The sequence below is a fragment of the Hetaerina americana genome, unplaced genomic scaffold, assembly GCF_022747635.1.
Source record: "Hetaerina americana unplaced genomic scaffold, ioHetAmer1.1.p SCAF_1, whole genome shotgun sequence".
NCBI lineage: Eukaryota > Metazoa > Arthropoda > Insecta > Odonata > Calopterygidae > Hetaerina > Hetaerina americana.
The window spans coordinates 84,001,943-84,028,427 of record NW_027286069.1 but is presented as its reverse complement, the minus strand read 5'-3'; the positions used below and the strand labels follow the sequence as shown (position 1 = coordinate 84,028,427).

The following is a 26,485-nucleotide window of genomic DNA, read 5'->3' as shown; positions in this document are numbered from 1 at the left end:
TTAAAAAAAAACCTGCTTACAACCAAAAAGCAATTAACCCAATCCCATTCTGCACTCCAGGATCGGAAACTTAAGTGCGCGGGTGAAAATGGAAGGGAAGGGCAGTCGTTTCCCAACTTACGACGGCTCGCCGTAGTAGACCCTCCCTCGCACGGAGGAGTGCATTCCTAGTGTAAAGTACGCCATCCGTAAACTCGGCACGTAAATTGGTGAAAAAGTGCTGTTAAAAGGAGTCGAAAATATAGTCGACCGAGCGGACTACTGCTCCATATCGTCACTCTTTCAGCGCTTTAGTCGGCACTTTAAAGAGTAGTTTAGCATTAAGAGGCGCCCGAAAATCATGTTCTTAAAATACCAGACGGAAATATGAACTTAGAGTATAAAATATAGTCTTTTTATATCCCTGCAGCACCTCTTTGAAAGCTTCAAGGGAATTATATAGACTTCTCATTGCCCCCCTCAACACTATTATGGGAGACAATAGGCTCCTAGGGACTGGAGGGTAAAAAGTTCCGAGAATTAATAGAATTTATGAAACAGCTAACAAAAATCAATAAAAGGCGGCTAGTCAACTGATGGTGTAGCCTGTAAGTTAATAAATAAACTCAAACTTTTACGCGTAAATTTATGAACTTTGCACATGCACTTTGAGAGAATAGCAAAAAATCGGCAATTGTTCCATTGTTGGGGACTTTTGCATGATCTGAAAAGATACTAAATTATCCTCATACATAAGTAGGTATCTTTAACTAATCAATATTTATATTGAATTGAAGAGAAAAATACTTCATTTTAATCTCGGTTAACTTATTATTGCAGCAAGAAAACAGAAATACTATTCCTGGAGCGAACTTAGGCCAAAATTAGGCATTCATCTGCGAAAGTTTTTTCGTGATATATTGGCCAATTTTATGAATCGGCGCGTTTTTTTTGCTTATTCAACGTCATAGAAAGATTGCGTGAACTTTATTTCAAAATCCGTGCCTTAGCTTCCTCGAGCATATTCCAACATTCAATAGAATGGTGTCTGTTTGAATATTCGCGGAGTAGTAAGGTTTATCTCTTAACTATTGAAATTCTGTCCAACCCAACTGTCGTTTGAACGCTTTAAAATCGATTTCAGGACTTGAGAATGAATGCTCCCGTTTTCTTTTGCGCGGCCTCCTTCAAAAAGAAAAACAAAACAGAGAATAAAAACAAGGAAACACGGATCGCGTTCAAATTTGATGGGATCGTATCGGAGGGACCTTTGGGCTGGGGTAAGAACTGAATTGAAAATATTAATAATATCCAGGAATAAGAGAGAGAGAGAGAGAAGAGGAGGGAAAGTAGAGAACGTCGAAGAAAGTCGTTGGGTAGGAGAGTTTGAGGAGGGGTCGGGTGAGGAGGGGTCGTGTGAGGAGGGGCCGTGACCAGATGGAAACCTTGAGCTGTTGCTGAAGTAGGTGGGTCGCTTGCGGGGGACCGACCATGCGGCGCGGGATGGAGGGGATCGTGGGATGAGGAAGAATGGGAGAGGCGAAGAAAGTGGGAGCTGGTGGAAAAAGAAAAGTTAGGAGAAAGAGAGAGAGAGGGGACTCAAGGTGGGAGAAGGTGAAAAAGGAAGGAAAGGAAAAAAAAACCGAGAGCATCTTAGAAAACTTCTCTTCCGAATGGAATTATTTATCACTGGAAAACATTTGACTGCGTCCAAGTCCATTTCATAAGCATAAACACGAAAATGTTTTCCATAGCATTAAAGGTAGCGTAAGTGATAAGTGTGTACGTGGCTGTTAAATCAATATGCGGACGATCCCTTTCTGCATTCTGTTACTACGCCTTAAAAGTGGCAGTCTATTGCTTGAGCAAAACGTGTACGGTTTTAATGCCGGAAGAAGCAAGTGGCTTCAGGTAAAAATAGAAAATCATTCCATAGAATTTTTTCAAAGTCCTAAGGAAATAAATGAGGAAAACTCTCAACAGTATTGTCTAAAAATTCATTTTCACAAAGTTATACTAATGTGCATTATGAAGTAATGCTCGAAGTGGCACGAAGAGACTACATAAAAATAATCTTCGAAATAAAACCTCGGGAATCGATTTTACAAAAATTTTTTAAGACATCAATGGCGAAAGAAAGACATGCCATGCCATAGCAAGCTCCATTATCTTCCGTTAATTCTACATTTGCTTTATAGCCACACAGGGTAATTTTAAGAGTGCATATGCACGTGAAATTATGGGAAAACGTGCCTTTTATATCGAAAATCCAACTATTAAAAAAAATACCATCAAGTGTTTGATATCATTTAAATTTCATTCTTAGTGACTAAGTACTAAACGTGATCCTATTAAACTACCTTAAACGCTATGAAAGAAACTGCTTTTCCAAGGCAATTCTTCTTCATGCTTAGAGTCATATTTTATAAGGAATATTCAAGACCATTTCCGTTTTCATTAATGATCCGTGACCTCATTAATCGCCTAGTGTGCCAGCTCAAAAGAGTCATCTTCAAAACTCCAGCCGACAATTGAGCCAAAATCCTATTTTCGAATGGAAATAGGCATTCCATAACCTTAAATTTTCTTTTTTAACTCCTTAATTCTTTTTTTTTAATTTAAACTAACGAACCATATACGTTGAGGTAAGTTGCCTAGAGTGGGAGTTAATTTTTCAATTGGATCGTGATTTATAAGGAAAAATAAGAAATGGAATAAAAAAATTCGGTAGATGAATGAGCAGTTTTTGCATGCATTGCAGAGAAAAAATAATGAAACCACGAAATAATACGGATATTATACTCCACTTCAGAGTTCACACCAAGCTGCGATCACCTTGATAACTATGAGAATCCTACTATCCCTGAAACCAAACCGAAATGCTAGTCTTATTAATGAACCAGTCATAATCTAATACATCCTACTCAAAGAATTTGGCGTGCAATTCCTTTCCAAACTGACGAAATTTTCTAATTCAGTGTTTCTTAATCGGTTCCCTGCAGATTAATTTGCTCGGCAAAGACGAAAATAAGGGACAGCGAGCTCAATAGTGTGAGATTCACCTCACTCACGTGAACGTGACTAGGGCCACAGATTTTTAAAAAAGTGTATTTGGTTTTTTGTTACTGTTTTTTGTTTTAGTCGTTTGTTTTTAAATATTTATATCGCAATATTTTTAGTGTACCGACGTTACATGTGTATTCAAATATGCACACATGCATCTCATATGCTGAAGTTGAATTGAGAGCATCACAACGTAGACATTCCCTTTAAAGGATTTTCCGTGGTCCAGAAAAGTTAGGTTATTATTGGTTATACCTAAAATGAGAGTAGCTCTTAATTAATGACTCTACAAATTAAACTGAGTACTACAAACGATTGTAAAACTTGTTTAATTCACTCATGATAATATTTATGAAAGTTAAATGACAAAATATATTCACCTGTGCTTAAATTTTTTATGCCCTTGCAATATAAGCGGATTTTCCTTGTTTCCAATTTCTAAACATTCTTATGGCCATAGTGAATTTGTGGCATAGGCTATCGGCATACAGCGAACCTCTGAGAGTCCATATTCCGCTCTTGTGCATCCCCGTCATTCCATAAAACTTCCCGAAGCCATTCGCCATACCGAAGGGTGCCACGCCCACTAGGAAAGAAAGACCGGGAGACGCCTGGCGTCTCGCACCTCTCCGCAAAAATTGCATTTCGCAAGAAACCCCTCATTCTCCTCTCCTAGCCTTTCGCCCGAACCGGCGGTGTGACGAGGAGGGACGAAGAGGGGAGGATGGGCGGCGGATCGCGGCGGGGGGGAGGAGGAGAGGAGAGCGGCGCGGGACGGAGGCGAGATAAGACTGGCAGTTCCCTCTCCCACTCTCTCTCTCTCTTCTCCCCTGTGCCCTCGAGGAAAAATCGAGTGGAGGAAAAAGAAAAGGAAGAAGGCAACTCCTCCGTCGATGAGGCAACTCAGCGTTTCCAGGGGGACCCGGGGGAGGAGGAGACGAGGGGCAGTGGGGAGGGAAGGAGGGAGGTGGAGTCGAAGGTTAATGGAAAAGTAAGCAGGGAACACTCGTGTGTGTGTGTGCGTGTGTGTTGAAGACGAAGAGTGAGGAGGAGGAGATGGGAGGCAGGGATGAGAGGTCTGGGAGGAGGATAGTGGGATGTAGAGTTCGATGGAGCCGTGGGGGGGGTGCAGGCACGGGGGGAGGGAGGGGTTATGGAGGCGGTAGGACCGGAGGGGACGATGGGGAGTACGAGACAAACAATGAAAGGCGTGCGGACCCCGTTGTAAAGGTGTTGCGGAGCGGTTTGCTCGATAAATTCAAGGCGGATGCTCCCCGGCCCGTTGAAGAGGAGGAGGAGTAGGGATGAGATTATTCGAGTTCACTCGTGCTTGCACTCGAATAGATGCACGTATGTGTCATCCTTTAGCTCACCGTTTATTAAGGCCGACTCCGCGCTCATAAGGATGCAATCGCTGAGACAGCGTAGTTGCGGTGTGAGGGAACGGAGCAATTTCCCTCGCTTGCATTGGTTACGGCCGGCGGAGTAAGGTGCTCGATACGTGCCGAATAATCCTTTGACTTCGGTTTGGAAAGCCCTCCCGTAAATTTTACACCATGTGGTCATATCTTGATGTCTTGAGCTGGGAACTACCAGATTATTCGTATTAACTGAACGCATGCGATATCGTGTGAGCGTGCGGGACTTCTGTTTTCGTCCTGGTCAAATCGGCATCGGAAAAATATTTCGCGAATTAGAGAGCCAATTCAGATCGAGGGATTTTGAGAAATCTGTGCATAAAAAAAGGTCGGTTGACTCGGTTAAAGGCGTTGAAATAGGTAGAAACCTCTAGATAGGAACGCAACGCTGTTTTAAAACCATTTTTGTTTACGTAAGAAAATTGGCTAGAATGCCCGTACTGCAGTCGGAAAGCTTAAGAATGTAGGTCGAATTGGATGCGTCGACACATTCTTCCACGAATTCAATAAAATTTCCTTCTCATAGAAGTTTATACCATTTACAGTTTGCTATTTATGGCTGGGTGTACAACTTCCACGTAGTTTAGAAAAAAGAGAGAAATGAAGAATAATTACTTTCCAGTGAAAAAAAAACAAATTAATTATTTTTAGATAACGATAAACCTAGGTATATTGATGAGGAGCAAATTTTCCATTCAATAAATTGAATCAAGTTCGATGGTCCGATTCTGCATGATTTTATTCTGACAGTTGACTGAAATCAATTTTAATAAACAATCTTACATCATAACAGCTGCTCTTATTCATATAGTAATTATATAAAGAACATATTCCATTTCCGTGTCTCTCTTTAGTCCATTACAATGTGTCTGTACACGTGGGGGCTCCCGAATCGGGATTTTGAAAACGGAGCTATTAGAAAAAGCTCTGCAAGACGTAACATTTTTACCATAGACACTGAGTCCTACTTCTTCATGGCATCAGCATAATCCCTTAAGGGAACTCCGGAAGTAAGTAGGTATTATGGAGTAAGTGGTATGTCTTGAAGGACGCAGCGTACGTTCAGAGCCAGTACCTTTTCTTGCCGCACACCGTCTCGGCCATTTTGTAAGATTGGTACTTCAAATGCTTTCATATTTTGGTTTCTAGTATTGGCTGTATTCTTTTGAACGCCACCCGCTCTTGCGTTCCTTCTGCTTTGCTGCAGCCCTATTACTCATGCAGATTTTTACCCATTGAAAGAAATCGTGGCCATCTTCCAGCAAAATCGATGTAAATGTATTTCATTCCCTCATGGAGCTGTTTCTAGAGGTTTTGCCATTTTCTCAAAAATTATTGGACTTCCGCACGTTACTGTGCATGTCGTCGCCGAACCAATACATTCTAAAATATATCATGAAGTAATTTCCATAGCGATTTATTCATATGGAAATAAAACAATGAATATAATGCTCCTGTTCCTGAGTGATTACACTGATTTACATAATCCCCATAATAATATTCCTCAGATAATACTTTAAACCTGGACAAGGAATGCAATTTTGGACGCAACATTAGTATTTTCAATGGCTACTGACATAGCAATATGCCTTAAAAAATATTTTTGGTAAAGTTATTAGCATGTACCAACAAATATGAAAAAATATCAGCCAACTCCTATTCATATAATTAACAAAGGGGTCATATATTATGGGAGGAATCTAAAGCAATCACACTTCGCTATGAGGTCAGCAGAGGAGAAAGTTTGGCTTCCAGGAAACATAAAAGGGATAATATCAACCTCTATTTGTCATCCTTACGCGCAATTTGAATATCTGAGATTATAAAATGATCATTTTTCCTTGTGGTTAGTGGAGGTTAAGTATCAAGCTGAATAAGTTAGATTTCGCAAGATTGACTACGAAGAAATTGGCAATATGATGAGCTAAAATTGACCACGATAAAATTGTTTTGTTGTCTTTCTAAGTGCCTGGTAGATTTTACAGTGTAATTGAAATTTGCCGATTTCTCTACTTTGTTCAAGGAACGATGCCAATGTTAAAAGTACGGAAACAACAAAAAAAAAATGATAAATTTTGGAATGAAAGATTGGTAGTCGAGGTGACTACAGATCACTTGCTTTGGAGGCATAAATAAGTCGTCCTCTTTAAGGAAGCGAGGCACGGGGGAAATAATAGAGTTTGCCACATTGATTGGACGCCTTGGGTTTTAAATCCCATCCCTCTCCCCTTTCCCCCCCACCTCAACTCGGCATTGGGGTTGGGGGAAGTGGACAAAATAATTTATGCAGTCACGTCTTCCGCGGGCTCTCTCATACCCATTCCCATTTTGTAAGAAAAATATCATTTTATTCCATCATCCATTCGCTCGAAACTAACTAATCGATGCGAGGATAGAAAGAGGAGAGGGATCCGGAGGAGAGAAGACATTTGAAGTGGAGAATGAGAGTTCATTAAATTTGGGCGAGTTCAGTAAACATTGAGGGGAAGAGGGGGAGGCAAGGAGAGAGAGGAAGAGGTGGAGGGAACTGATGGTGGAGTTCGGTGGGAGAGCGAGGAAGAAAGCCAGGGAAAGAGATAAAAAGAAAATAAAAGCCACTTCTTACAGATCGACGGGAAACCATTAGGCGAGTATTGTTTCCTGACAATGAATCTGCCGGAATGAAACGTGGAGGAGAAATCCGGGAAGGCGTAAGCCGGTGGGGTTATGTAGGAGGACTGGGGAGAGGGGGTTGGGGGAGAGGTCGGGTGTAGCAGGAAGACGGGGCAGGGGGGGGGGGCGAGGGCTCAGCGAAAGAAAGATGGGATGCGAGAGAGTGGAGAGAGAAAGGGAGAGAGAGAGAGAGAGGGAGGGAAAGGGGATAGGGACGGGCAGATTGCGCCCGCGCGTGTGTGGATGTGTGCGCGCGAGGGAAATGGATGTGGGGAAGAAAAAAATAAACGTCTTGTTTACAACTTCTTTCACGGATGGAGGAGGGGCAAGCGGGAGGAAGGAAGGCGAGAAAGAGAATGGGGCGAGAGGGAGATGGCGGATGGGAGGAGGGGGGGAGGAGAGGGGTCGAGATGGGGAAAAGGATTCTGATAACACGGAGGTATTCCGATGGCAGAAATAAGGAGAGAGCGGGGAGCCGGTCGAGCGGGCTTCGGAGTGTGGAGCGGGCGAGGGACAGAGGTGCGGTGGGGTGGAGGGAAGGCGGCCATAAAAAAGGGTGGAGCTGGGTGAGGGGCAGTGGGCGGGAGGCGGTGGTGGATTCCCGACAAAAAGATACGATGTGGAAAGGGGCAGTGGAGAGAGGAAGGGTTTGGGAAGGTTTGCGCTGGGAACACGGAAGGTGGGGGGGGGTGGGGAAAGTCGGTGGGGGAAGGCTGTAAATAGTTGCGGGGGTGGGGATAGGGGAAGAAAAGGAGTATTTTGAAGGGGTGGAGTGAAAGAACCGATTGCCTAAAAACATACCTTCCTCCGTGGGCTGTGCGTGATGGGGGAGAGAAGTTTTCGGGGACACGAGGTCGGAGGGAGAGGATGGTTGGGTTGGTGAGGTAGGGGGTGGAGGAGGGGACCGATGGTTTGCTGGGTGGGATGTTGAGCATTAAAGAGAGCGAATACTGAGAGGGTAAGGGACGATGTTTTGGGGGGGAGGATTCCGAAAAGGGCAGGGTGTAGGGGGAGGGCTTATAAACGGAGGGGTTGGGGAAGGGGCACCTAGGGGCACCCGCTACCTACCAAAGACAGGACCAGTGAGGGAGGGAAATGTGGTTCCCACAGAAGAAACCTGGTAGTCGATATTCTTTCAGGAAAAGGGAAAAGACAGAGGACAATAGAAATTGAGTTCAAGGCCTTGTATATGTTGAAATACATGAGTAAGGGACATATAAAACTGCCTCAATCCTATTCACCTTGTTGGCGTGACGACGGGTGCTGTTCAAAGTTTTGAATAGAAAAATAAGAATTAAGAAGTCTATACAGAGACTTAACGAGTACTTGAATATTTTACAAAAAGAATTAGTTTCGACACGTAAGCGTAATATCTGCACACCAAACATTGTTATCGTACCAGGGGAACGAGAAATATTCTTTTTCAAACTTGTACAAATATGTTAGGACTAAAGCGACGTTTTCTCTGGAACATTTACACTGTGATGCGTCCAGGATCGATACGAAACATTCCTATCTACGTAACTAATTTTAGGGCCAAATTCAACAAGAAATCTGTCACTCATCTTGGCCATCATTATTCTCTAGATCTTACCTAATGGAGAAGTTCCAATATTTTATATAGCCGTGTTGAACTTTTATATCTCAATTTTAGGCACCAAAATAAAGTGTTTTTTTTTAGATCTTATCACATAATATCAATCCTAAAATTATGAAATCAATATCATTCAGATAATTACTTGGGGAAGAATGCGCAAAAAAATACGCTAAAATGTGAGATTTTCAAATTTTATGAAAGGTCAAAGTAATTTTAAAATTACGTCTCGTTTCATCATAAAGCGAAAGGAAAAAAAACAGATAAGACACGTTATCTGAAACCTATAATGCCACGTTCAATTTAAAGAAAAATGATGGATCGATACGTCAAACACCTTTAAAATTTTGCTTACAAACTCGTGTTCGATTACAGTCGGTCGATAAAATGAATCGGGTTTGCTGGGGCATAAGAAATTGTGGCAAGCACTGTGCTGAATTTGATGACTGCCAGTTCAAATGCAGTCGATATAAGAATTGAATAAAGGAGATAAGACCAGAATTTGAAAATTGAAAGATGCGATTTGCACGAAATGTTATTAAATGCACAACTTAAAACTCAATACAAACGTGCATATTAAAAGGTTTGGTAGCGAAACTTTTTAAATAAGAAAATAGCTTCTACTCATCTGATTTCAAAACTAGATAGCCATATCTATAAAAAAATATCTGACAATTGCGTGTGCTGAGCATTGCATAATTACAACGGTACATACCAAGAAGGAAAAATAAAATACGAAATAAGCAAGATTTTGTTTTTTTTACGCATTTCCGAATAATCCAGGCGTATATTTAATTCATCAAATTCAGATTTCCACACTGTTTTCCATGCTTCAACAATTTTCATATTTTCGCTTTCAAATGGACAAAATTTAAACGGAATGAAATGATAAATATACAAATTTGTCTCCGGGGGTCAAAGAAAAAAACATAAATGTGAGTTCAGTGGGCATTTGTTAATGAATGAAAAAAATTTCAATTTTTTATTCAAGCACGGAAGAAAACACACTAACTCAATGAAATAAACATATTTATCAACCGTTTGATTCGCTCTCTATTTGTTTTTGGATCTCTTAAGTAAATAGCACAAAGTAAACTCTATTAATTACGAAAACGCCTTGGAAGAATAACTTTCAATCAATAAGAGTTCCAAAAATGAGGTAATTTTTACACCGATACGTTTTGCTGAACAGAAACTTTTTGAAGAATTTTGCTGCCGATGTGACCGTCAAAGTATGTAATTCAAGCTTATTCCAATCTCAGAGTAACTATAGGAGGAGATAGATCGGAGTTAATCACATGGATTGATACAAAATTAAGTTACCTATCCGGGGTAACGGTTTCTGCGCAGTGGGGTATGAATATCTGGTGAAATAATAGGTTCGGATGAATTTCAGAGGCAAAGTAACGCCCAGCACGAGGCTGCTCATTCCGTGAGAGGGATGGATTCCCTTCCTCTCGCAAATGTGAAGGACGACTCCTCCAAAACCCTTCCCTCACCGGAAAACTCGAGCCATCACTTCTGCTAAGTACTCTATTTTCCTGAGAGTGGAAATTTAGGTTCGCGGCGATAATCTCCGCGGTGAATCCTCCTCTCCGCGAGCGGAAGTTTTTGAATCGGGCTCCCCTTCCAAATCTGCGTGAGTTGACGAGCGAGTTTACGGAGAGCGCCGCCGGCCGTTCCCCCGGTCGGTCTGATGGCGGGAGGGAGGAGGCACTCGGGGCCACTGGAGGCGGCGGCGCCTGACGTGACGCAACGGCCTTTCGTGTCGGCGATGATTTCGAGGAGGCGGAAATCGAAGCGTGGCGGGAGGGAGTATGGGGGGGGTGGGAAGGGATGAAAGGGGTGGAACTAGGAGGGCGGAAGGCGGGAAAGAGGGAGGATGGGGACCAAAGGTTTTGTAATGAGCACGTTGCGACTGAAAATACGACGTAAACGATACCAAGGTGTGAGTGGTGGGCCTTATCCGACAGACCGCGGTGCGTGTTTTGAATGCGAGTGCATAATGGCGCGACTGCCTAATGAGGCAAGAAACTCCTTTCTCGCCCCGCAATCGACGCATGGGAGTGTCAGAAGGGAGAAGGAAAAGAAGGGAAAGGGCGAAGAAGGAGAGAGGAGCGACAGGAGGAAGAAGAGGGAAAGGAGAACGGCGGCAAAGACGTGGGCGGTCACCACAAGGTGAGTTCAAGCAAAGGGACAACGGCGAACACGGTTAATTGAATCAAATGAAAAGGTTTCCAAAATGCTAAGACGACGTAGTACAACGAGTTTACTTTTAAACTGTGATAATAAATAAAGTCTCAACTATGAGTGTAGGACTTGGCACAGTTTAAAAAGTTTTGCAAGTTACCTTTGAACGAGTTCCATTATTTTTCTCTGACCAGATATACGAGGTTATGAATAAGATCGGATGAATAAGGATGCATGTGGATTTTGACAAAGACCATTCGTATTTAATGAAACCCCTCTTTACAGTTTTTAAACTACTAATTGAGAGTCTCTTCTTTCGAGTTTAAAACTATGCGGATTAAAGATGCAGAAACTGATATTATTTGAGGAATGAATTAAAAGTAACCCAAGCCTTTTAGGAATCCATTTCCTGATTATTCGGCATATATATTTTTTTAAAAATCTTTAAACCAAAAGTTTTACAAAATGATGATTGGGTAAGGTTTCAATGGGATTGACTGCAATTGCACTTAAATGAAGCCTATTCATTCCCAACTATTTTGCATATCTATCATATGCTTAAAGGATTAATTATTATTAAGAGCACTTAAAGTGTACTAGGATGATTTGAAATACGTGATTAAATCCCAATACCTCGAGTGAAGATATTTCTTAACACATTCACGGAGAGAGTGCCAAACGCCAGGGTGTCCTCTCCGTTTTCTCCACTTCACTCGGGGACTGTGGGCAACATGATGGGAACGCAAAGAAAATTAGCATAGTTAATGAAATCGTGCTCGAGAGGTGATAAACTCTGCTCTTATCGATACTTAGCCGTATGATAAGAAGAAAAAAGGTTAACTTTTTTTCTAGATAAAATTTTATTTTCGGATTAATAATCTCATAAATCCAACGTGAATTTTTAAGAGGATTAAAAAATTGAAGATGGAAAACTACGATGCTTAAAATACACTAGTTGAAGTATTTGTACGGTGTAGTGAAAGACTTGTTTTGATATATACATATGTATGTGTGTATATATAATATATATATATATATATATATATATATATATATATATATATATATATATATATATATGTACATGGATAAATTTATACATATGTATAAATCCTAATCAATAGATAGTTGATGAATTGTTTTTTGAATCAGTGTATGCATATATATATTAATATATACATATATATATATATATATACATACATATATATATATATATGTCACTACTATTGTATTATTTATGTATTGATATAAATAAAACCATAAACACAGTAATCAACCCGAAGGTCGATTTAGTAGGTGATGGTAGAGTTCACCCAGTACTAAGCCGTATGACGGCGTGTGAAATTCACACATCAGGGTCAGTTGCTTTCCGTATTATGGTTTCCCAGAAAGATCTGGTACCCAAAAAAATCACTTTTGCTTGGGTGGAGCTGCATAGAGTGCCTCGCGGGGCCGAGGGACCCTCCGATCAGCAGTCCTACGCTCTACCCCCTGGACTACCGCGACCGACAATTATTGATGTACATATATTTATATATATATATATATGTATATATATATATATATATATATATATACATATCTCGTATATGCATGCATGTATGTGAGTGTATATATATATATAATATACCCCTACTATTGTTATTATTAATTCATTAAGCCGTCGCTGTAATTACATAAAAAATACCTTGCGATCTTTGGTGGAAAGAAAATACTATCTGATCCTCATGCACTAACGAATGAGATAGAAACAAATATTAACTACCTTTTAACGTGCGAAACCGATAATTTACCACTACTATCTTAAGAGGAATTAATAAGTTACTAACTCGAGAAGACAATTTGGTTTCTGCACCTTCTGAATCACGGATAAACCTTGTCGGAAAGCAGAGTGATGCTTTAAAATAAGAGTATGGCTGGAAAATTTCCAATGGGGAGATCTAAACATTAAAATGTCCAACTTGAAATTTCCCTAAGTGACATTTCGAAATACAGAAAAAAGATTGCAAAAAGGATAAGCGGGGAATTTCAGGACCGACCGTGGAAAAATAAGAGAAGGGACCGGAACGATTATTTAAAGAGCAAAACGAAGCATTAGTGCGCCCCTGAGGACGGGACTCAGTGGAGTGTAAAGAAAGGGGTTAAAATGGGGGGGGTCGGGTTGGGCCAGGAAAGGAAAAAGAGAGATGCCATAAACATAGCTCAAAAGGCGCGCAGTTATTTTTTTAATTGGCGAGTCGAAAGAAGTGGTAAGTAAGGGAAAGGTGGCGAGAAATAGGTCAACTCGCAAAAATTGGGATGATTCCGGGAAAGACTCCGCTTTAATTAGATGACGCGCCAGGTGGAAGTGCTCGGATGAGAGCCTTTCTTCTGAGCATGCAAAGACGCCACTGTACAACTCCAACGGCAGTTTCCTGTACCCCTCCCCGCTTAGTTTTCCCCCTCAGACCCCATCCATTGCAATTTAACAAGGTGGTGCCCTCGGTTGCTAGTTTGATAAAACGCGGTAATTCTTTCCACAGCTGCATTATAATTCAGTGGTTGGTTACATATTAGGATCTCATCTGGTTTCAGCACTGTTTCCTGTAGGGTTTATAATACGTGCGTTTATTTCAGCAGGCGTATTTTTTTCAAAGTTTGCAAGGTTATATAGATGTTTGGTGCATTTTATACGAACAAATTTTGTTAATATGAATAATCCTTAGAATTCAGTAGATGTAATAGAAACCTCGAATTGAGCATAGCTAGCGGAAAGTTGAAAATATAATTCCGATGGCAAGAGATACGTACTTGTGGGTGTTCATATCAATTCGTTTACGATTCTAGATATTTGGAAATATTTCAAGAGCTATTGACCTCAGGATATTATTTTGCAAATGGTTCTCGTGGGAGAAAAAATAAAAAAATAAGTCTATTACATTTTAAGTTGTTAATTTAAGAATGGTGAAAACAAACAGTTCACTCAAGGTGAATTGAGTTTATTTTCATCGGTTTTCAAAAATATTTGGCTATAGCAACGATTTATCAAATGAACCAGTATCAATGAAGAATTTGCCTGGAATAGCAAGCACATGCTGGGCTATTATTTTCCATTACAGAGAGACGTGAGCGTGTTACGCGTGAATCAAGCTCGTACATCAATTAAACGTGGTACCAAAAACTAATTGAGCAGTCAAAATTTCATTGTTTGTAGCGTTCAAAAACATCGATCAGAGGAAATCAAATAAAAATCTTAAATTCAGTGCTCTGTGGCGCATTTTTTCATGCTGTAAAGAAATTGAAATCATTGTTACAAAGAGGGAAAAGGTCGCTACAATTTAGGGTCTTGTTAATAACCATACAAGGTCCTTACACGTAAAAAAGTGATAATAAATGATGATTATGTCTTGTGAGTGCCTTTACGGCTTAGGGTACCGACAAGCAATACTTGCAGTCCCATTTTTCTTTCAAAATTTTCTTTTACTTAAGGATGGAATATACAATAAACATCAGAATATTGGTTTGATATGATAACTAAATAGACAACCAATTCTTCCAGTTTTAATGAATTGAAACCTAATACTTCACCTGAAAATCTAATTTTTACGAGAAAAATTGCATAACATACAAGAAAAAAAATATATATGCGCCTGAAAAGTTAAAGATAATTTTTCTGAGTAATCCTTATTTTCAATTTAAAAAAAATGCATAAATCAAACCTCCTACATGCTGTAGTACGTCTTTTTTAACCGCAATGTAATGATTACTCTTGGCCATGATCGTGCCATGCGCCTCCTGACACAATTGAATTTCCCGTTTATGATAGGTGCGATAATCTTGGATCAACAACGTTTGTACATTCCTTATGCATGTTAAATCACCCTCAATTATCAATTTATTCCAATGAAAATACTGTTAATCCAGATAGGTTAGGAGCTTAAATTCGTATCCAGCCGGTTTGAACGCGGCCGTATGATAACCCAAACATCGCGGTTTCACGTCCTACTTCAGTAAAGGCATTATTTAAATTCCAGAGACGGAAGGAAATATATATTATGCATAATATTATACGACTTGAATATGATATAAACATATATATATATATATATATATATATATATATATATATATATACACATACACAAATCATTTGAATGACCCTGAACAAAAAATATATCGAGTTACTTTTCGGGCTTCTAACCCATTTTCGGGGCGGTTAAGCGGTAAATTTTCCCTGTATTCCTACTTCATGACCTGCCCTTAATTCTTTTGTATCTCAGAGTGACTACTTTCATAAGTTCTAAAAATATTAATCAGTTACAAATCGAATATAGCTAAACTAAGTAGCTCTGTCGGAATTCATATCGGAAAATCTGAAAGTAGATTTTATCTGTTGCGAATGCATCTTGCGAGTTACTTAAAGGGACGGATTTCAACTCGTAGCGACTTGAAATCGCCATAGAGTTGGTCAATTCACAAAAGGTAATATCGTAACATAGGAACCCTACAAGCCCGTTACCTGGAAGTAGTAATTGGAAATATGGGACGGATTGCAATATTGGAGCACAGTATGCCTTGCAGGGGCAACTGGAATGGAATGAGACCACGGGACTTCGCGCGAATAAGGCGAGGGGATACGCAGTGAGAAATGTGAGTGTGAGGAGGAGGGGGGAAGAGGATGATAGGGAGAGAGTCAAAGTACCTTCATTTTCCGAAAGGGGGTACTAAAGCTACTCCTTCCACTCCCAAATGGTAATTCTCCGCCGAGGGGGGAGGAATGGAGGAAGCTGAATGCGGACAACGTTGAAGCACGCGTATTATGAGTATCAGCTATTATAAGTAGAACACTCTTCCTTGGCACATTCATCCCCTTGTGCCGCGTTCTCCGTCCCCTCCATCCCCCAATCAACCCTCTCCTTGGCACGGCCCCGGGCCTCTCCCGGATCCCTACTCAACGACCCGCCTCCCCCCCCTCCCACAAGTCCATGGGTTCTCGAAAGCAGCCGGGACGTAGACTAACGGGAATGGAGGAGGGGGGGTGGGGATAGAAGGCGTTGGTAACTCTCACCCTAAGTTCGCTAACGGCCAATCTTTTCGAATCATTTCCAAAGGTGAGGGAAGGTGGAGGGGAAGGAGCAAGGGGAACTCCACAACCCTCGGGGGCTCGGGAGCGAGAGGGGGGAGGGTTACCGGAGGATTACTGGAGGCGCCATTGCGAGAGTGAGGGGGGGCGGAGGGAGGGAACGGAAGTTACAGTGACGATGGCAGGATGGAGGGTTCTTTTCCCCCTCTGGGATGGTCCATCCCAAGGGCTCATTAGAACAACAGGCACGCAGGGACTGCTACACCCAGGAATCACTATGAAACTATTTGTGCAAGAGTATGGTGTCCTTATTTGACGGATAGGTACGGTAATGTTACCCTCGTTTTTTCGTGAGAAATCCAAGAGAAATGTTCCGTGAGTCATCATCATAATAAGCAAACATCATAAGCAATTTAATGAAATACAGTAACATAAAATATGCTGGATATTATTAGCCCAATGTAATCATGGAAAAAAAAATTTTTAACGCTTTAATCGGGAGAAATTACACTCCTTTAACCTTGCCCGAGTGTTAACAGTATGTAAAACAGACGATGTGTTGATCGAGGACCACTCCTAACACTATATTATACCTATTTGAATGTGCGAAAAAAATTATCCATCATTTATTAAGCGTCAATAATCATAAATGTGATTTCTGTGAAACAGCGCGCTAAATCATGAGGGACGGATTTAAAACGTGTCACAGAATTCTAAGTGATAATGTATTGGTAGAATTATTGAAAAAATCTGTGCTGTGAAACAATAATTATTAAATATAGTACGAGTAAAAATAGAGAGGAAATGGAAGACAATGAAATATAGGTTAAATTAAATCTGAACAGAAATTTAACGGACGCAAACCAATTGCTCCAGCGCATTTAGTGAAGGGTTAACGGGTTAACGGGTACCGCTTGTTAAAATGAAATGTGTATATCTCCTAAACCTCAAACAAGCCACTAAAATTAGACCAGTCGAAGAGACTACCGAAAATGCCGCGTAATTGAGAAATCATTGGTAACATTTGATTGGAACATTGATAAAGCCATCCACCTTCTTTGCAACATTGAAAAAAAATACCAGGCGAATTTTTTTTTTACCTTCGCTATAAACTCGGAATTTGATTAAAGATGCTCAAAAATATGTGCCGATACACCTGTACAGAGTGTCGCTTGGGGAGGTTTAATGAGCGTGGAGGATGGACAAGTCGGCAAATGGAAGGTTTCTCCTTAGCGGACATTGTGGAGGCGAGCTGAATGGGACATGGAGGGAGAAAAACGAAGGGATCGAGAGGTGAGGCGCAGTGGTAAAGCAAGCGAAACGGTGGAGTGGATTGGAGTGTGGAGGGGGAAGGGGGGTGGCAGTAGTTTGGATGATTCGTTGCTCATTTGAGAGGGAGCACTGAGGTGTGTGTGCGCACGGGTGCGTCGCACACGCTTATTTGGGAGTTACGAATCGAAAATGAGTTTGAAGGGAAGCCTGACCCATGGGATTCGATTCGGACTATCGTGATTCAATTCAATGGAGGGATAATTAATATTTCGCCTTTGGAAATTGGAGCCCTTTGCCATTTGATACCCGAATTTAATTAATGACTTTTTGATTCGTTTATCAACCAAAGATAAAGCAATGCGAACTTAATATGAATATAATGGTTCTATAACTTAAATAAATTAATCCTGGAAAATCTTATTGCAAGGATGAACAATATTATGGGACGCGATGCTGAGAAAAAAACTGGATACACTTATATGAGGTTTTTATTTTGAAGCCACAGTATTATATTAAATAAAAAAATATTAACAGTTTCCGTCAACGCAATGCGAAGATGATGTCGAAAATGTAATATGCATGCACTGATAATTTCATTCGCAGTTAAAGGATTTTACTGCATTTGCTGGTTCTTCAGTTCTATAAACAAAATTTCGCTCGAAGAAAACGAATATTTAATAGGATTAGTCTCGTGCAAAAAATTACAGATGACTTAAACACAAGGTTTCTCATACATATTTCTCTTTCCGTTAATGCTCATTTGCAAAATACATAAATTTAGCATTACTGAATTATTGTCGTAACATTACTTGACAATTTTTAGACGACTGTTAATTGGTACAATATTTGAAAATAAGTAACATGGATCAGTTAAAAGAAATGGTAATTACTCCATGGGCAAAAGCAACTGATGCTGGGTATCATTGGCGTAGAAAAAGATTTGCCAAGCTTAGCGGTTCATTATCCTACAAAAACTTTCGCGAATTTAATGAGAACTTTGATGCATTACATCCGTACGAATTCCAGTGAGGGAGGGCAGGAATTAATTATAGTAATGGAATAATTCTCGAATAAGCTGGCCTAATAGCGATGGCAAGTTATTTCATTCCGCTCCGAGGTTTTTTTTGGCTACTTCGATTCAAACCGTGCGCTTGTAGATTAGAATTTTCTGCTCAAACGTAGAACAATTCGCTCAAAATTTCATTCACACTAAGTGGGACAGGCAGAACTGTTGGTTTTACTTGCGAGCATCGTATTTTCCAAGCTGGATTCTGTCGGCTGTTAATTAGAATTCACTAGGGCACAAGAGCCGATTCGGAACCAGTTGTTTCGTAACATTTCATTTGTATTTTACAGTTTTATATTATTATTGGGCTTAAAAAAATGGAAAATACTACAGCGAATAATATTGGTCACATGAAATATAGCCATTGCACTGACGTTCCCAAAGATGGGTCGGAAGGGAAAAAACGAACCACAGTTTTAAATCTTTTACTAATAGGGAAGAAATGAGGGGAGTTTAAACTGGCCAAAAACGTCTGCCACCCTGGTTGGGTGGCGGACGTGGTTGGACCGTTGGACGTGTGGAAACCTTAATTATAATTAATTAACCTTCACGTGTTTATTAATATTCCTTTTTGAATCTGTTGTTAAAAAGTTTACTTTGGATCCTATCATTTACGAATGTAATTTAAAAACTATACAATTTTTTCTAAATCGATTTTAACATTATTTATCTCGCCTAATCGTCTTATCTGTTCCCATTTGCCAATATACCCAGACGAGTATTTTGAAGGTCTGAGTGAATTTCATTTTCGAGATATGATCAAGACATTGGAACATCGCTAAACCAAATGTACAAGTGCACAGATACCTCTTTCACTGAGGTAAGTCGTTTACTTCTATTCCATTCCGAGACTTATTTAATTACCCTCGTGTATGATATGGTTGAATTTGTTATGGCAGGGTACGAAAAGTTTTATATATTTCTACATATTTTGCCTGTAAATAAAAGTTTCAAAACTGAGGAAAAGGTAAAATCTTATTATTTCCTTCAAGTAACTGTGAACATATACTCGGTGAATACTCAACTGAAAACTTAATGAGTATACGTATATTAATGCACTGACATTAATCTAATGTATCGAATTATTTTATAATGACATCCACTGATCAATTTTAGATTGAATTAGTCGGACCTGACAGGATTTCAATTTGTATTTTCAAACTGCAATGATTATAATTGACATTTCAATTTCACTCCCGGAACTGCCATGCGTTTTACGCGTGAAATATGCGGCAAATACCTTTTTTTCTCAGAGTTACTTGAAACCCGTGTAATGAAACCTATGTTGAAGAAAATAGGTCTACCTTGTTTTCTCATGTGCGCCCGCCGTTACATCATGGAGGTGATTCCTACTCCTTGGTATATGACTTGCTCTAAGTCACGTTACTCAGACTCGCTTATTACTTACATGCGATATCATGTATTTATATACCAGTAACTTACTCCAGTTCATTTTAATATGCATTTGGAATATTATACGCTTCCTTTTATGTGGATAATTTTATTTTCTTTCAGACGTGATCACTGCTCGCGCCACTAAATGGATTACATTTTTTAAAGCTTAGGAAAAATGCCAATATAATGGCAAATTAATCGTATAGATACCTAAATTGTGTAGAATAGTTTCCTTGTAATTTTTCTTCTGGGCCTTTATGTCGTTTGCAGTCAAAGATGGAAGAAACCTTTCCCTGAGAGGAAGCGATTACACTCGGGGTGAAAGCATCTCATTATCTATATATCTACCAATATTCTTCGCTGTTCTCCATTCTCCCACAGGTCTATGTTTAATATTTCAGGTAACAGTCCTAAGTTATTTCCCACGCTTAGCCAATTTATTTCCTTAGACCAATCCTCGCTCAAGACTTAAAACGGGATATTAGTTTACCTCCGGAATATTTTACTCGAGAGAGTTTCATTGCATCTTAAGCCGAGAAAAATTATGCAAAGAACGGTTAATGAATAGCTGACTCTAGCGTTTACACATAGAAATGCCACTGCGTTTAAGTTAGCTACACGTAGGCAAGTAATTTTGGCCTCGTTCGCAAATTGATGAATCAAACTCTATGGTCTCCATCTTAATTCCTATGAAGGAGAGCTGCTACTCTTTCCCTCAAATAGTTTGAGATATATTTAATTCGGGTCTCTAGTCTCCAAGTCATTGTACCCTCATCGGATTCCTGTCCTTTGGTAAGCCATTCTTTATAAAACCAACTCATATTGATTACACTTCCCTTAGACAAGCACTTGTTTTAAAATGAAGCTTTGTATGTGGGCAGACAAACCATCAGCTACCCAGTGAACGCAATTGACAGCTTTAAGCTTAGACCTGAGTCGAATAATCTAATAAGACCTAACACAATTTAAACAGACAAGTCCGAATGCGGCTGCTGTGCTGTTAAATTCGGAATGGTAACATGAATCAATGAGAATGCATCTCCGCCGGAGGATGTAACGCGACGGATAATCCTACCTTGATGCATTACTTGCATTCGTGTTCTCAATTCGGCAGCGATGAAGTAGGCGAGACATCGAATTCCTACGATAGTAATACGTTCGCAAGAGATGCCTCGGAAGCTCATTCATTTTAATGACCGATTCCCTCCGTAGATCATGAGACGGTGGGAGTGGATTTGAGTGAGGAAGGAAAGGGAGTGTGGGAAGAAGCAATAAGAAGACGGCCACAATGGTTCAAGAGAGAGGGTCAGCGCGGGTGCGGTGAAGTGATGTCGGAGGGGGGAGGGTGAGGGTTGGGACGGGGGATGTTGGTCCGGGACGAAGAAGAAACGGGGGGCGCCGCCAGCGGACCACTCGTCGCCACCTGGGATCAATCACATCGCGGCGAGAGTTAGGACATATGAGTCGCGGTCGACTGCGCTCAGCGGAGGGAGATCCAGATTTATTCGACGGCGGGAGCTGGGGGTGGAGGTAGCGGCGTGAGTGTGTGCGGTCGGATGGTGGGAGGACAGATAGCTCCGGAGGGGGTGTATATTGAATTCGGAGAGAGGGAGAAATGGAGCAGGAAAATCACACGGCTCGGAAAACAAATGGGAATTTCAAAAGGATTAATTGCATGGCGTTTTTAACAGAAAAATACGAACAAAACGTAACATTTATTATACATTACGCTCTCGTGCACGCGTGCGAGGCCAAAATAAAACTCACGCACAGGCGACAAACGTTAACTTGGCATAATTGGAGCTGACAAGCGTTCTGCGCTTCCAAAAAGCGTTCACTGGACTAAATTAGAGATGTATTTCAAAACAAGCTCCAACAAATTCATTATTCACGCCATAAAAATGCATATCCAATTATTTTATCGTAAATAATTTAATTAATCCGCCTATATCTAGTTTTACATTGAAATACTGTCACATTTTAGCATAAAGCCTTGGTAATTGGATTAACGGCCACCCAAAATCCTAAAAATTAAATGTCGGATACATCATAAGAGGTACTGATTCAAATCATTTTTATTACTGCTTGCCATTAATCCTTTGCAAAACTTAAAATGACTACCTACAGTAAAGTTTGTTCATTATTTATCCTTTCTTTTACGAACAGAAAAATATACTTAAAAATATTCAGGGCAACATGTTTCAACAATAAGCATTACTAGTAGTTAGGAAAAAAATCAATACCGATTGATTATCATCGACTTGATCGTTTATCATCTTGCTTTGGGACACAACATAAAAGGAGAAGGTGAATGAAAGATCAAGAAAAAGTACAACAGGAAAACCAATATGGAAAACCTATTTCGGGGACGGGAAAAACTGTGACAGAATTGTGGAAAAATGGCGGGGGAGGTAAAGTCACAACCTCTCTTAGCTGCGTTGTGATTGCTTATATATAATTTCGTGTGACTCTGATCGTCTACTAAGTTGGAGGCGATATATACAATCTTTATGCTATTAGCAGGCAACTACTTTTTCAAATGACGGATTATTCCTTCGCTCGGTTATCAATTGGTGAGAAATGGTTGAAACATATTAATAAAATATACAGCTATATTTATTGAAATACTTGATTTGGCCAACTTCAAGTTCAACTAATGACGAAGCTAATATCTGGCAATGTGTTTTAATAGATAATGTTGCTATTTTGAGTAATAAAGTGAACTAATACTACGAAAGCGTTGAAGTAGATTTGTTGAAGAATGAAAAAATTCAAATAATATTTTTTAACTACTATGTGTACTATATATCCCTCAATCAATCGCCTGCGAGTAATAATAATAAACTGAAAATGCATGAGTTGACAGCACGTGGAATAAAATCCATGAAAATAGTTCTATCTGTGGAATGGAATTCATTTGTAGAAGGAAGGGAAAGTGACGAACGAGTTTTGCCTGAATAGTTAACGCAGTTAAAAGACCATCTATAATCGTACGGTGTAAATTATTTGTAAAATGAGTCAAATAATAAATCTTCGATCAAATGAAAATTACTGTATTGGAAAATTCTCTCTAATACGAAACTCACACAATCTTTAAATTACGCTCGTCATCTGTGAAAAAATGCATAAGAATAATAAGGCATAGTCCGCTGTGCAAAATAAAATTCCCGAGTGTAGCATGGAAAGAGAGGGGGAGGGTTGGGTGTGAATCGAGGAGACTTGGCGTGGAGCGAGGGAAGGGGGATGGAGTCGTTCATTTTATGGATATTTAGGAAGGGGGGCTGAGCGGGGGAGGACTTGTGCCCTAGGGGTGGGATTGAGGGAGAAGAAAGGGGACTGCGGGAATAAGGGCGGAGAGGGAGCGAGAGGTGGTGGAGGTGGCAGGGGTAGGGACTGGGTTGGAGAATTAAAAGGAAACACGCCCCGATGCTGTTTTGAAATTCAAATGATTCGGAAAGGAGTCCACAATAACACCGGTATCTCCCTTCGTCCTTCTCCTCCTCACCCTGCCCCCGACTTCGCGCTTCCCGGCCTCCGCTCTGACATTACCCCCCAGTTCCCTACTTCGAAGAAGTCCACCCACTCTTGCACTTATTTTTACCCGTAAGGGACCTTTTCATGCCCGCCTGCCTCCCCGTCCTCTCCCCCGTTCCGCTTCCCCTCTTCTTGATGTCCTCTCTCGCTAACTCTCCTCTCCCCTTCCAGTCGGTGCTACACGGGCGGTGGTCTCCCCGATCCTCTTCAACCCCTCTCAAAACACGTCGCCCCTCAAACCTCACAGCCCCTCTCATCAAATGCGTGTCTTTTTAATTCTCTCCCCTTTTCGGTATTCGAATTCCCCGGACTCCCGTTCCCAATTATCTTTTGAGCCGTCGGGTACAATTGAAGATTTTTTTTGGTAATCTACAAAATCTCGCGGATGTTCCCTCGCCAGATAAACCGAGGTGGTCGAACACACGAATAACGGCCACCGGTCGGTCGTCTCCGCCGAAAGGAAATGATATTTTTGGAGTTGATAAATGGCGCTCAGAATCTTGTTTCATTGTTTGTGTTTACATTGCAAGCCGAGCCTGTCGTTTATTTCTAAAGTTCATCACATCTACCTCTTCACGATCTATTGTGAGTTTCGCCACATCTTTCTGCGCGTATCAAAACTATTTGTTTGTTTCAAGGAAATTATTTCCACTACATCATGTGATTATTAAAGCAGGCAGTATTCTCCTTACTTTGTGCTCTAGTAAAAATATCAAAAACTTGAATTTCCTGTGCAATGCTTTATTTTAGTTTCAACATGTTTTCCTATATGCTAGCAGAAATTATCTCAGCTAATCATAAGGAAAAAACTCACAGATTTTGTCCAAATATTTTCAATGGTATTCCGTCTGCTTCTAAAGTATTTGATGGTCTATAAACATGGAATTCCAAGGCCAAATAATGTTGAATTTTAAGCGATTAAAAGTAAAAATTATTGACTTAGGTCAGAGAAACTTGGCTATTGAAGAATATTATAAGAAAACACATGCTTTTGGAGAAAAACATCATTAGGTGCGAGATGAAACTCCGTATTAAAGGAACCGGCGTCGAGAGAACTATTTGATGGTCAAAAAGAAATCAAAGAGGAAAAGATAAGATTGACTGAGTATACATAGCCACAACGAACTGTGACAATTTAATTTTAAGACTACGGTGAACACTGATGATAATGTCAAACAAATTGCTAAGACTTTTCATTCCTTCGTCTAATTATCTTTCCTTTTTACAGCATTGATTCCTACCCTCACTTATTTTTTCCCATAATCTGGGCATACTGAAACCAGGTCTTAGTCATCATGACCAAGCAGATTCCAAGAAAAATGAGCATCTAAATTTATTTTCGGAGCTTCCACTACGGAATCTGAAATATAAGATAAAAAGAGCTATGCATACCCTGCAGATTGCTCAAAAGTTTATAAGTCGAAAACTTTTGGTCAAATATTGACCATCGGTAGTTTGTAATGTAAACGTTAGGATGCTCTGAAATCTCCTCTCAAATAACAAAAGCCGCTTGCCTGGGAGCCCCATTCTCCCATTCCTCTCTCTGACCAGTACACCTTCCGTCAGCTCCTCCAATCCCATTCTCACCCGTCCCTCATTCACCCGTCCCGAGGTTCTCGGCCATATCCATTTACATCGTCTCTTTCATTCTCTTACGTTCTCTCTCGTTCCCATCCCCCTCTATTTTCCCACCGCACCTCTCCCCTCTCTCTTTTGCATATATTCTGAATACCTCTTCCGGCTAATTCCAATACACTCTCCCTCTCTTCTATACTTGCCCAGTGTACGGTCTCGAGCACCCCTTCGCAACCCCCCCCCCCCCTTCCGCAACCCCACTTCCCCACCCATACCCGACCCCCGTCCCTCGCCCGATTGGGCGCCGTCCTCCCTTAACAACCCTTTTATCCCCTGGACTCCCCTTCCCCACTCTCCCCGACCGCCAATTTTCCGGCCCATCCCCTATCTCCACCTCCCCCCCTTTCCCACGTCCCGAGCACCTCCGCACGCCCCTGGATTTGCCTCCCGTCCACACAACGCCCACCCACTCGCGCGCCTTGCACATCCCCTATCCCCGAGCACCCTCCGACGTCTCGTCTCCGCCTTCCTCCCCCTCCTTCCCACCACTCTATTTACGTATGCATCCGCATCCCACCTGCACCGACCAACCGACCTCTCGTTTCCTCCTTGCCTCTGGTTCTCACCCTCCTCTCCCCATTTCACTCCCTCCAACCCTTGGATCACTCACGCATCTCTCGCCAATTTCGGTTTCGGCGCTTCCTTCCTTTTCTACTCCCTCCATTCCTCTCCTCCCTCCGTCTCCTTAGCGAGCCACCCTGCCGCATATCCCCGGGGCAAGTGCGACAAATCGTTCTCCTCTTCTCCAACCACCTCTTCTCTTTCGTTTTCACTGCGACCCCACGTCTCCGTCTCCCCCGCTCCTCAATTCCTACTCACTAAAAATGAAGGCGAGGGCGAGCGGGGGGGAAGGGGTAGATTTCACGAGTACGGCGTAGACAGGGGGCGAGGCATTAGTTGGAACACCTCCCCCCCGCGAGGAGTGGGCGGATGCGTGGAGGAGTCCGGAGAGGAAGCGTGGGTGTGCCCGGGGACGAGGTAAACATCTAAAAAAGGAGCCCGCGGGCTCCTTGAGAGAACGAGCATCCCATATACCCTCTCGCTAAGGGGGAAAAATGAAATGGTGAATACAATGGGTGGTGGCATATACACGAATACCAACCTATCTCCAACTGAAATATAAATTCTGGTATTTAGGACGGGATTGTAACCATTAAGTCTAGTCACAGCTGAAACCCTGCACCAAATAATACGATCATATCTTTTAATCGAAATTCACGCTCACTTAAATGCGTACCCATATAAAGAAGTATAGATTTATTCAATTGTTCCCGGCTCAAATTTGTGGAAATTCATGTTAATTAAATGAAGAATACACTGTATCTTTCCACTGTTCTTTATTCACGTGCGACTAGTTTCAACGCCCAAGCGTTACCTGATGATGACGCTTGGGCGTTGAAACTAGTTGTTCGTGAATAAAGGACAGTGGAAAGATACATTGTATTCTTCATTTAATGAAGAATAGATTTGTTGCAATAGAGAAGTATTTGTCATAACAAGGTATAAAAATAACTACAAATTCAAAATAAAAGGAGGAAAAAGTGGCCCGAGATGAAGAAAAGCGTTACCCCAATGAATATGGTATTCTTCGAAACTGTTACTCCTTTACTATTCATGTCACG

General features: G+C 41.0%; 1 protein-coding gene across 1 annotated transcript in view; it reads right to left on the bottom strand.

The window, feature by feature from the left end:
* The window catches only part of LOC139687406 (thrombospondin type-1 domain-containing protein 7B-like), a gene marked incomplete at its 5' end in the record, with an annotated part of 198,011 nt that overhangs the window by 93,225 nt on the left and 78,301 nt on the right, over positions 1-26,485 (bottom strand). The window lies entirely within an intron of this gene.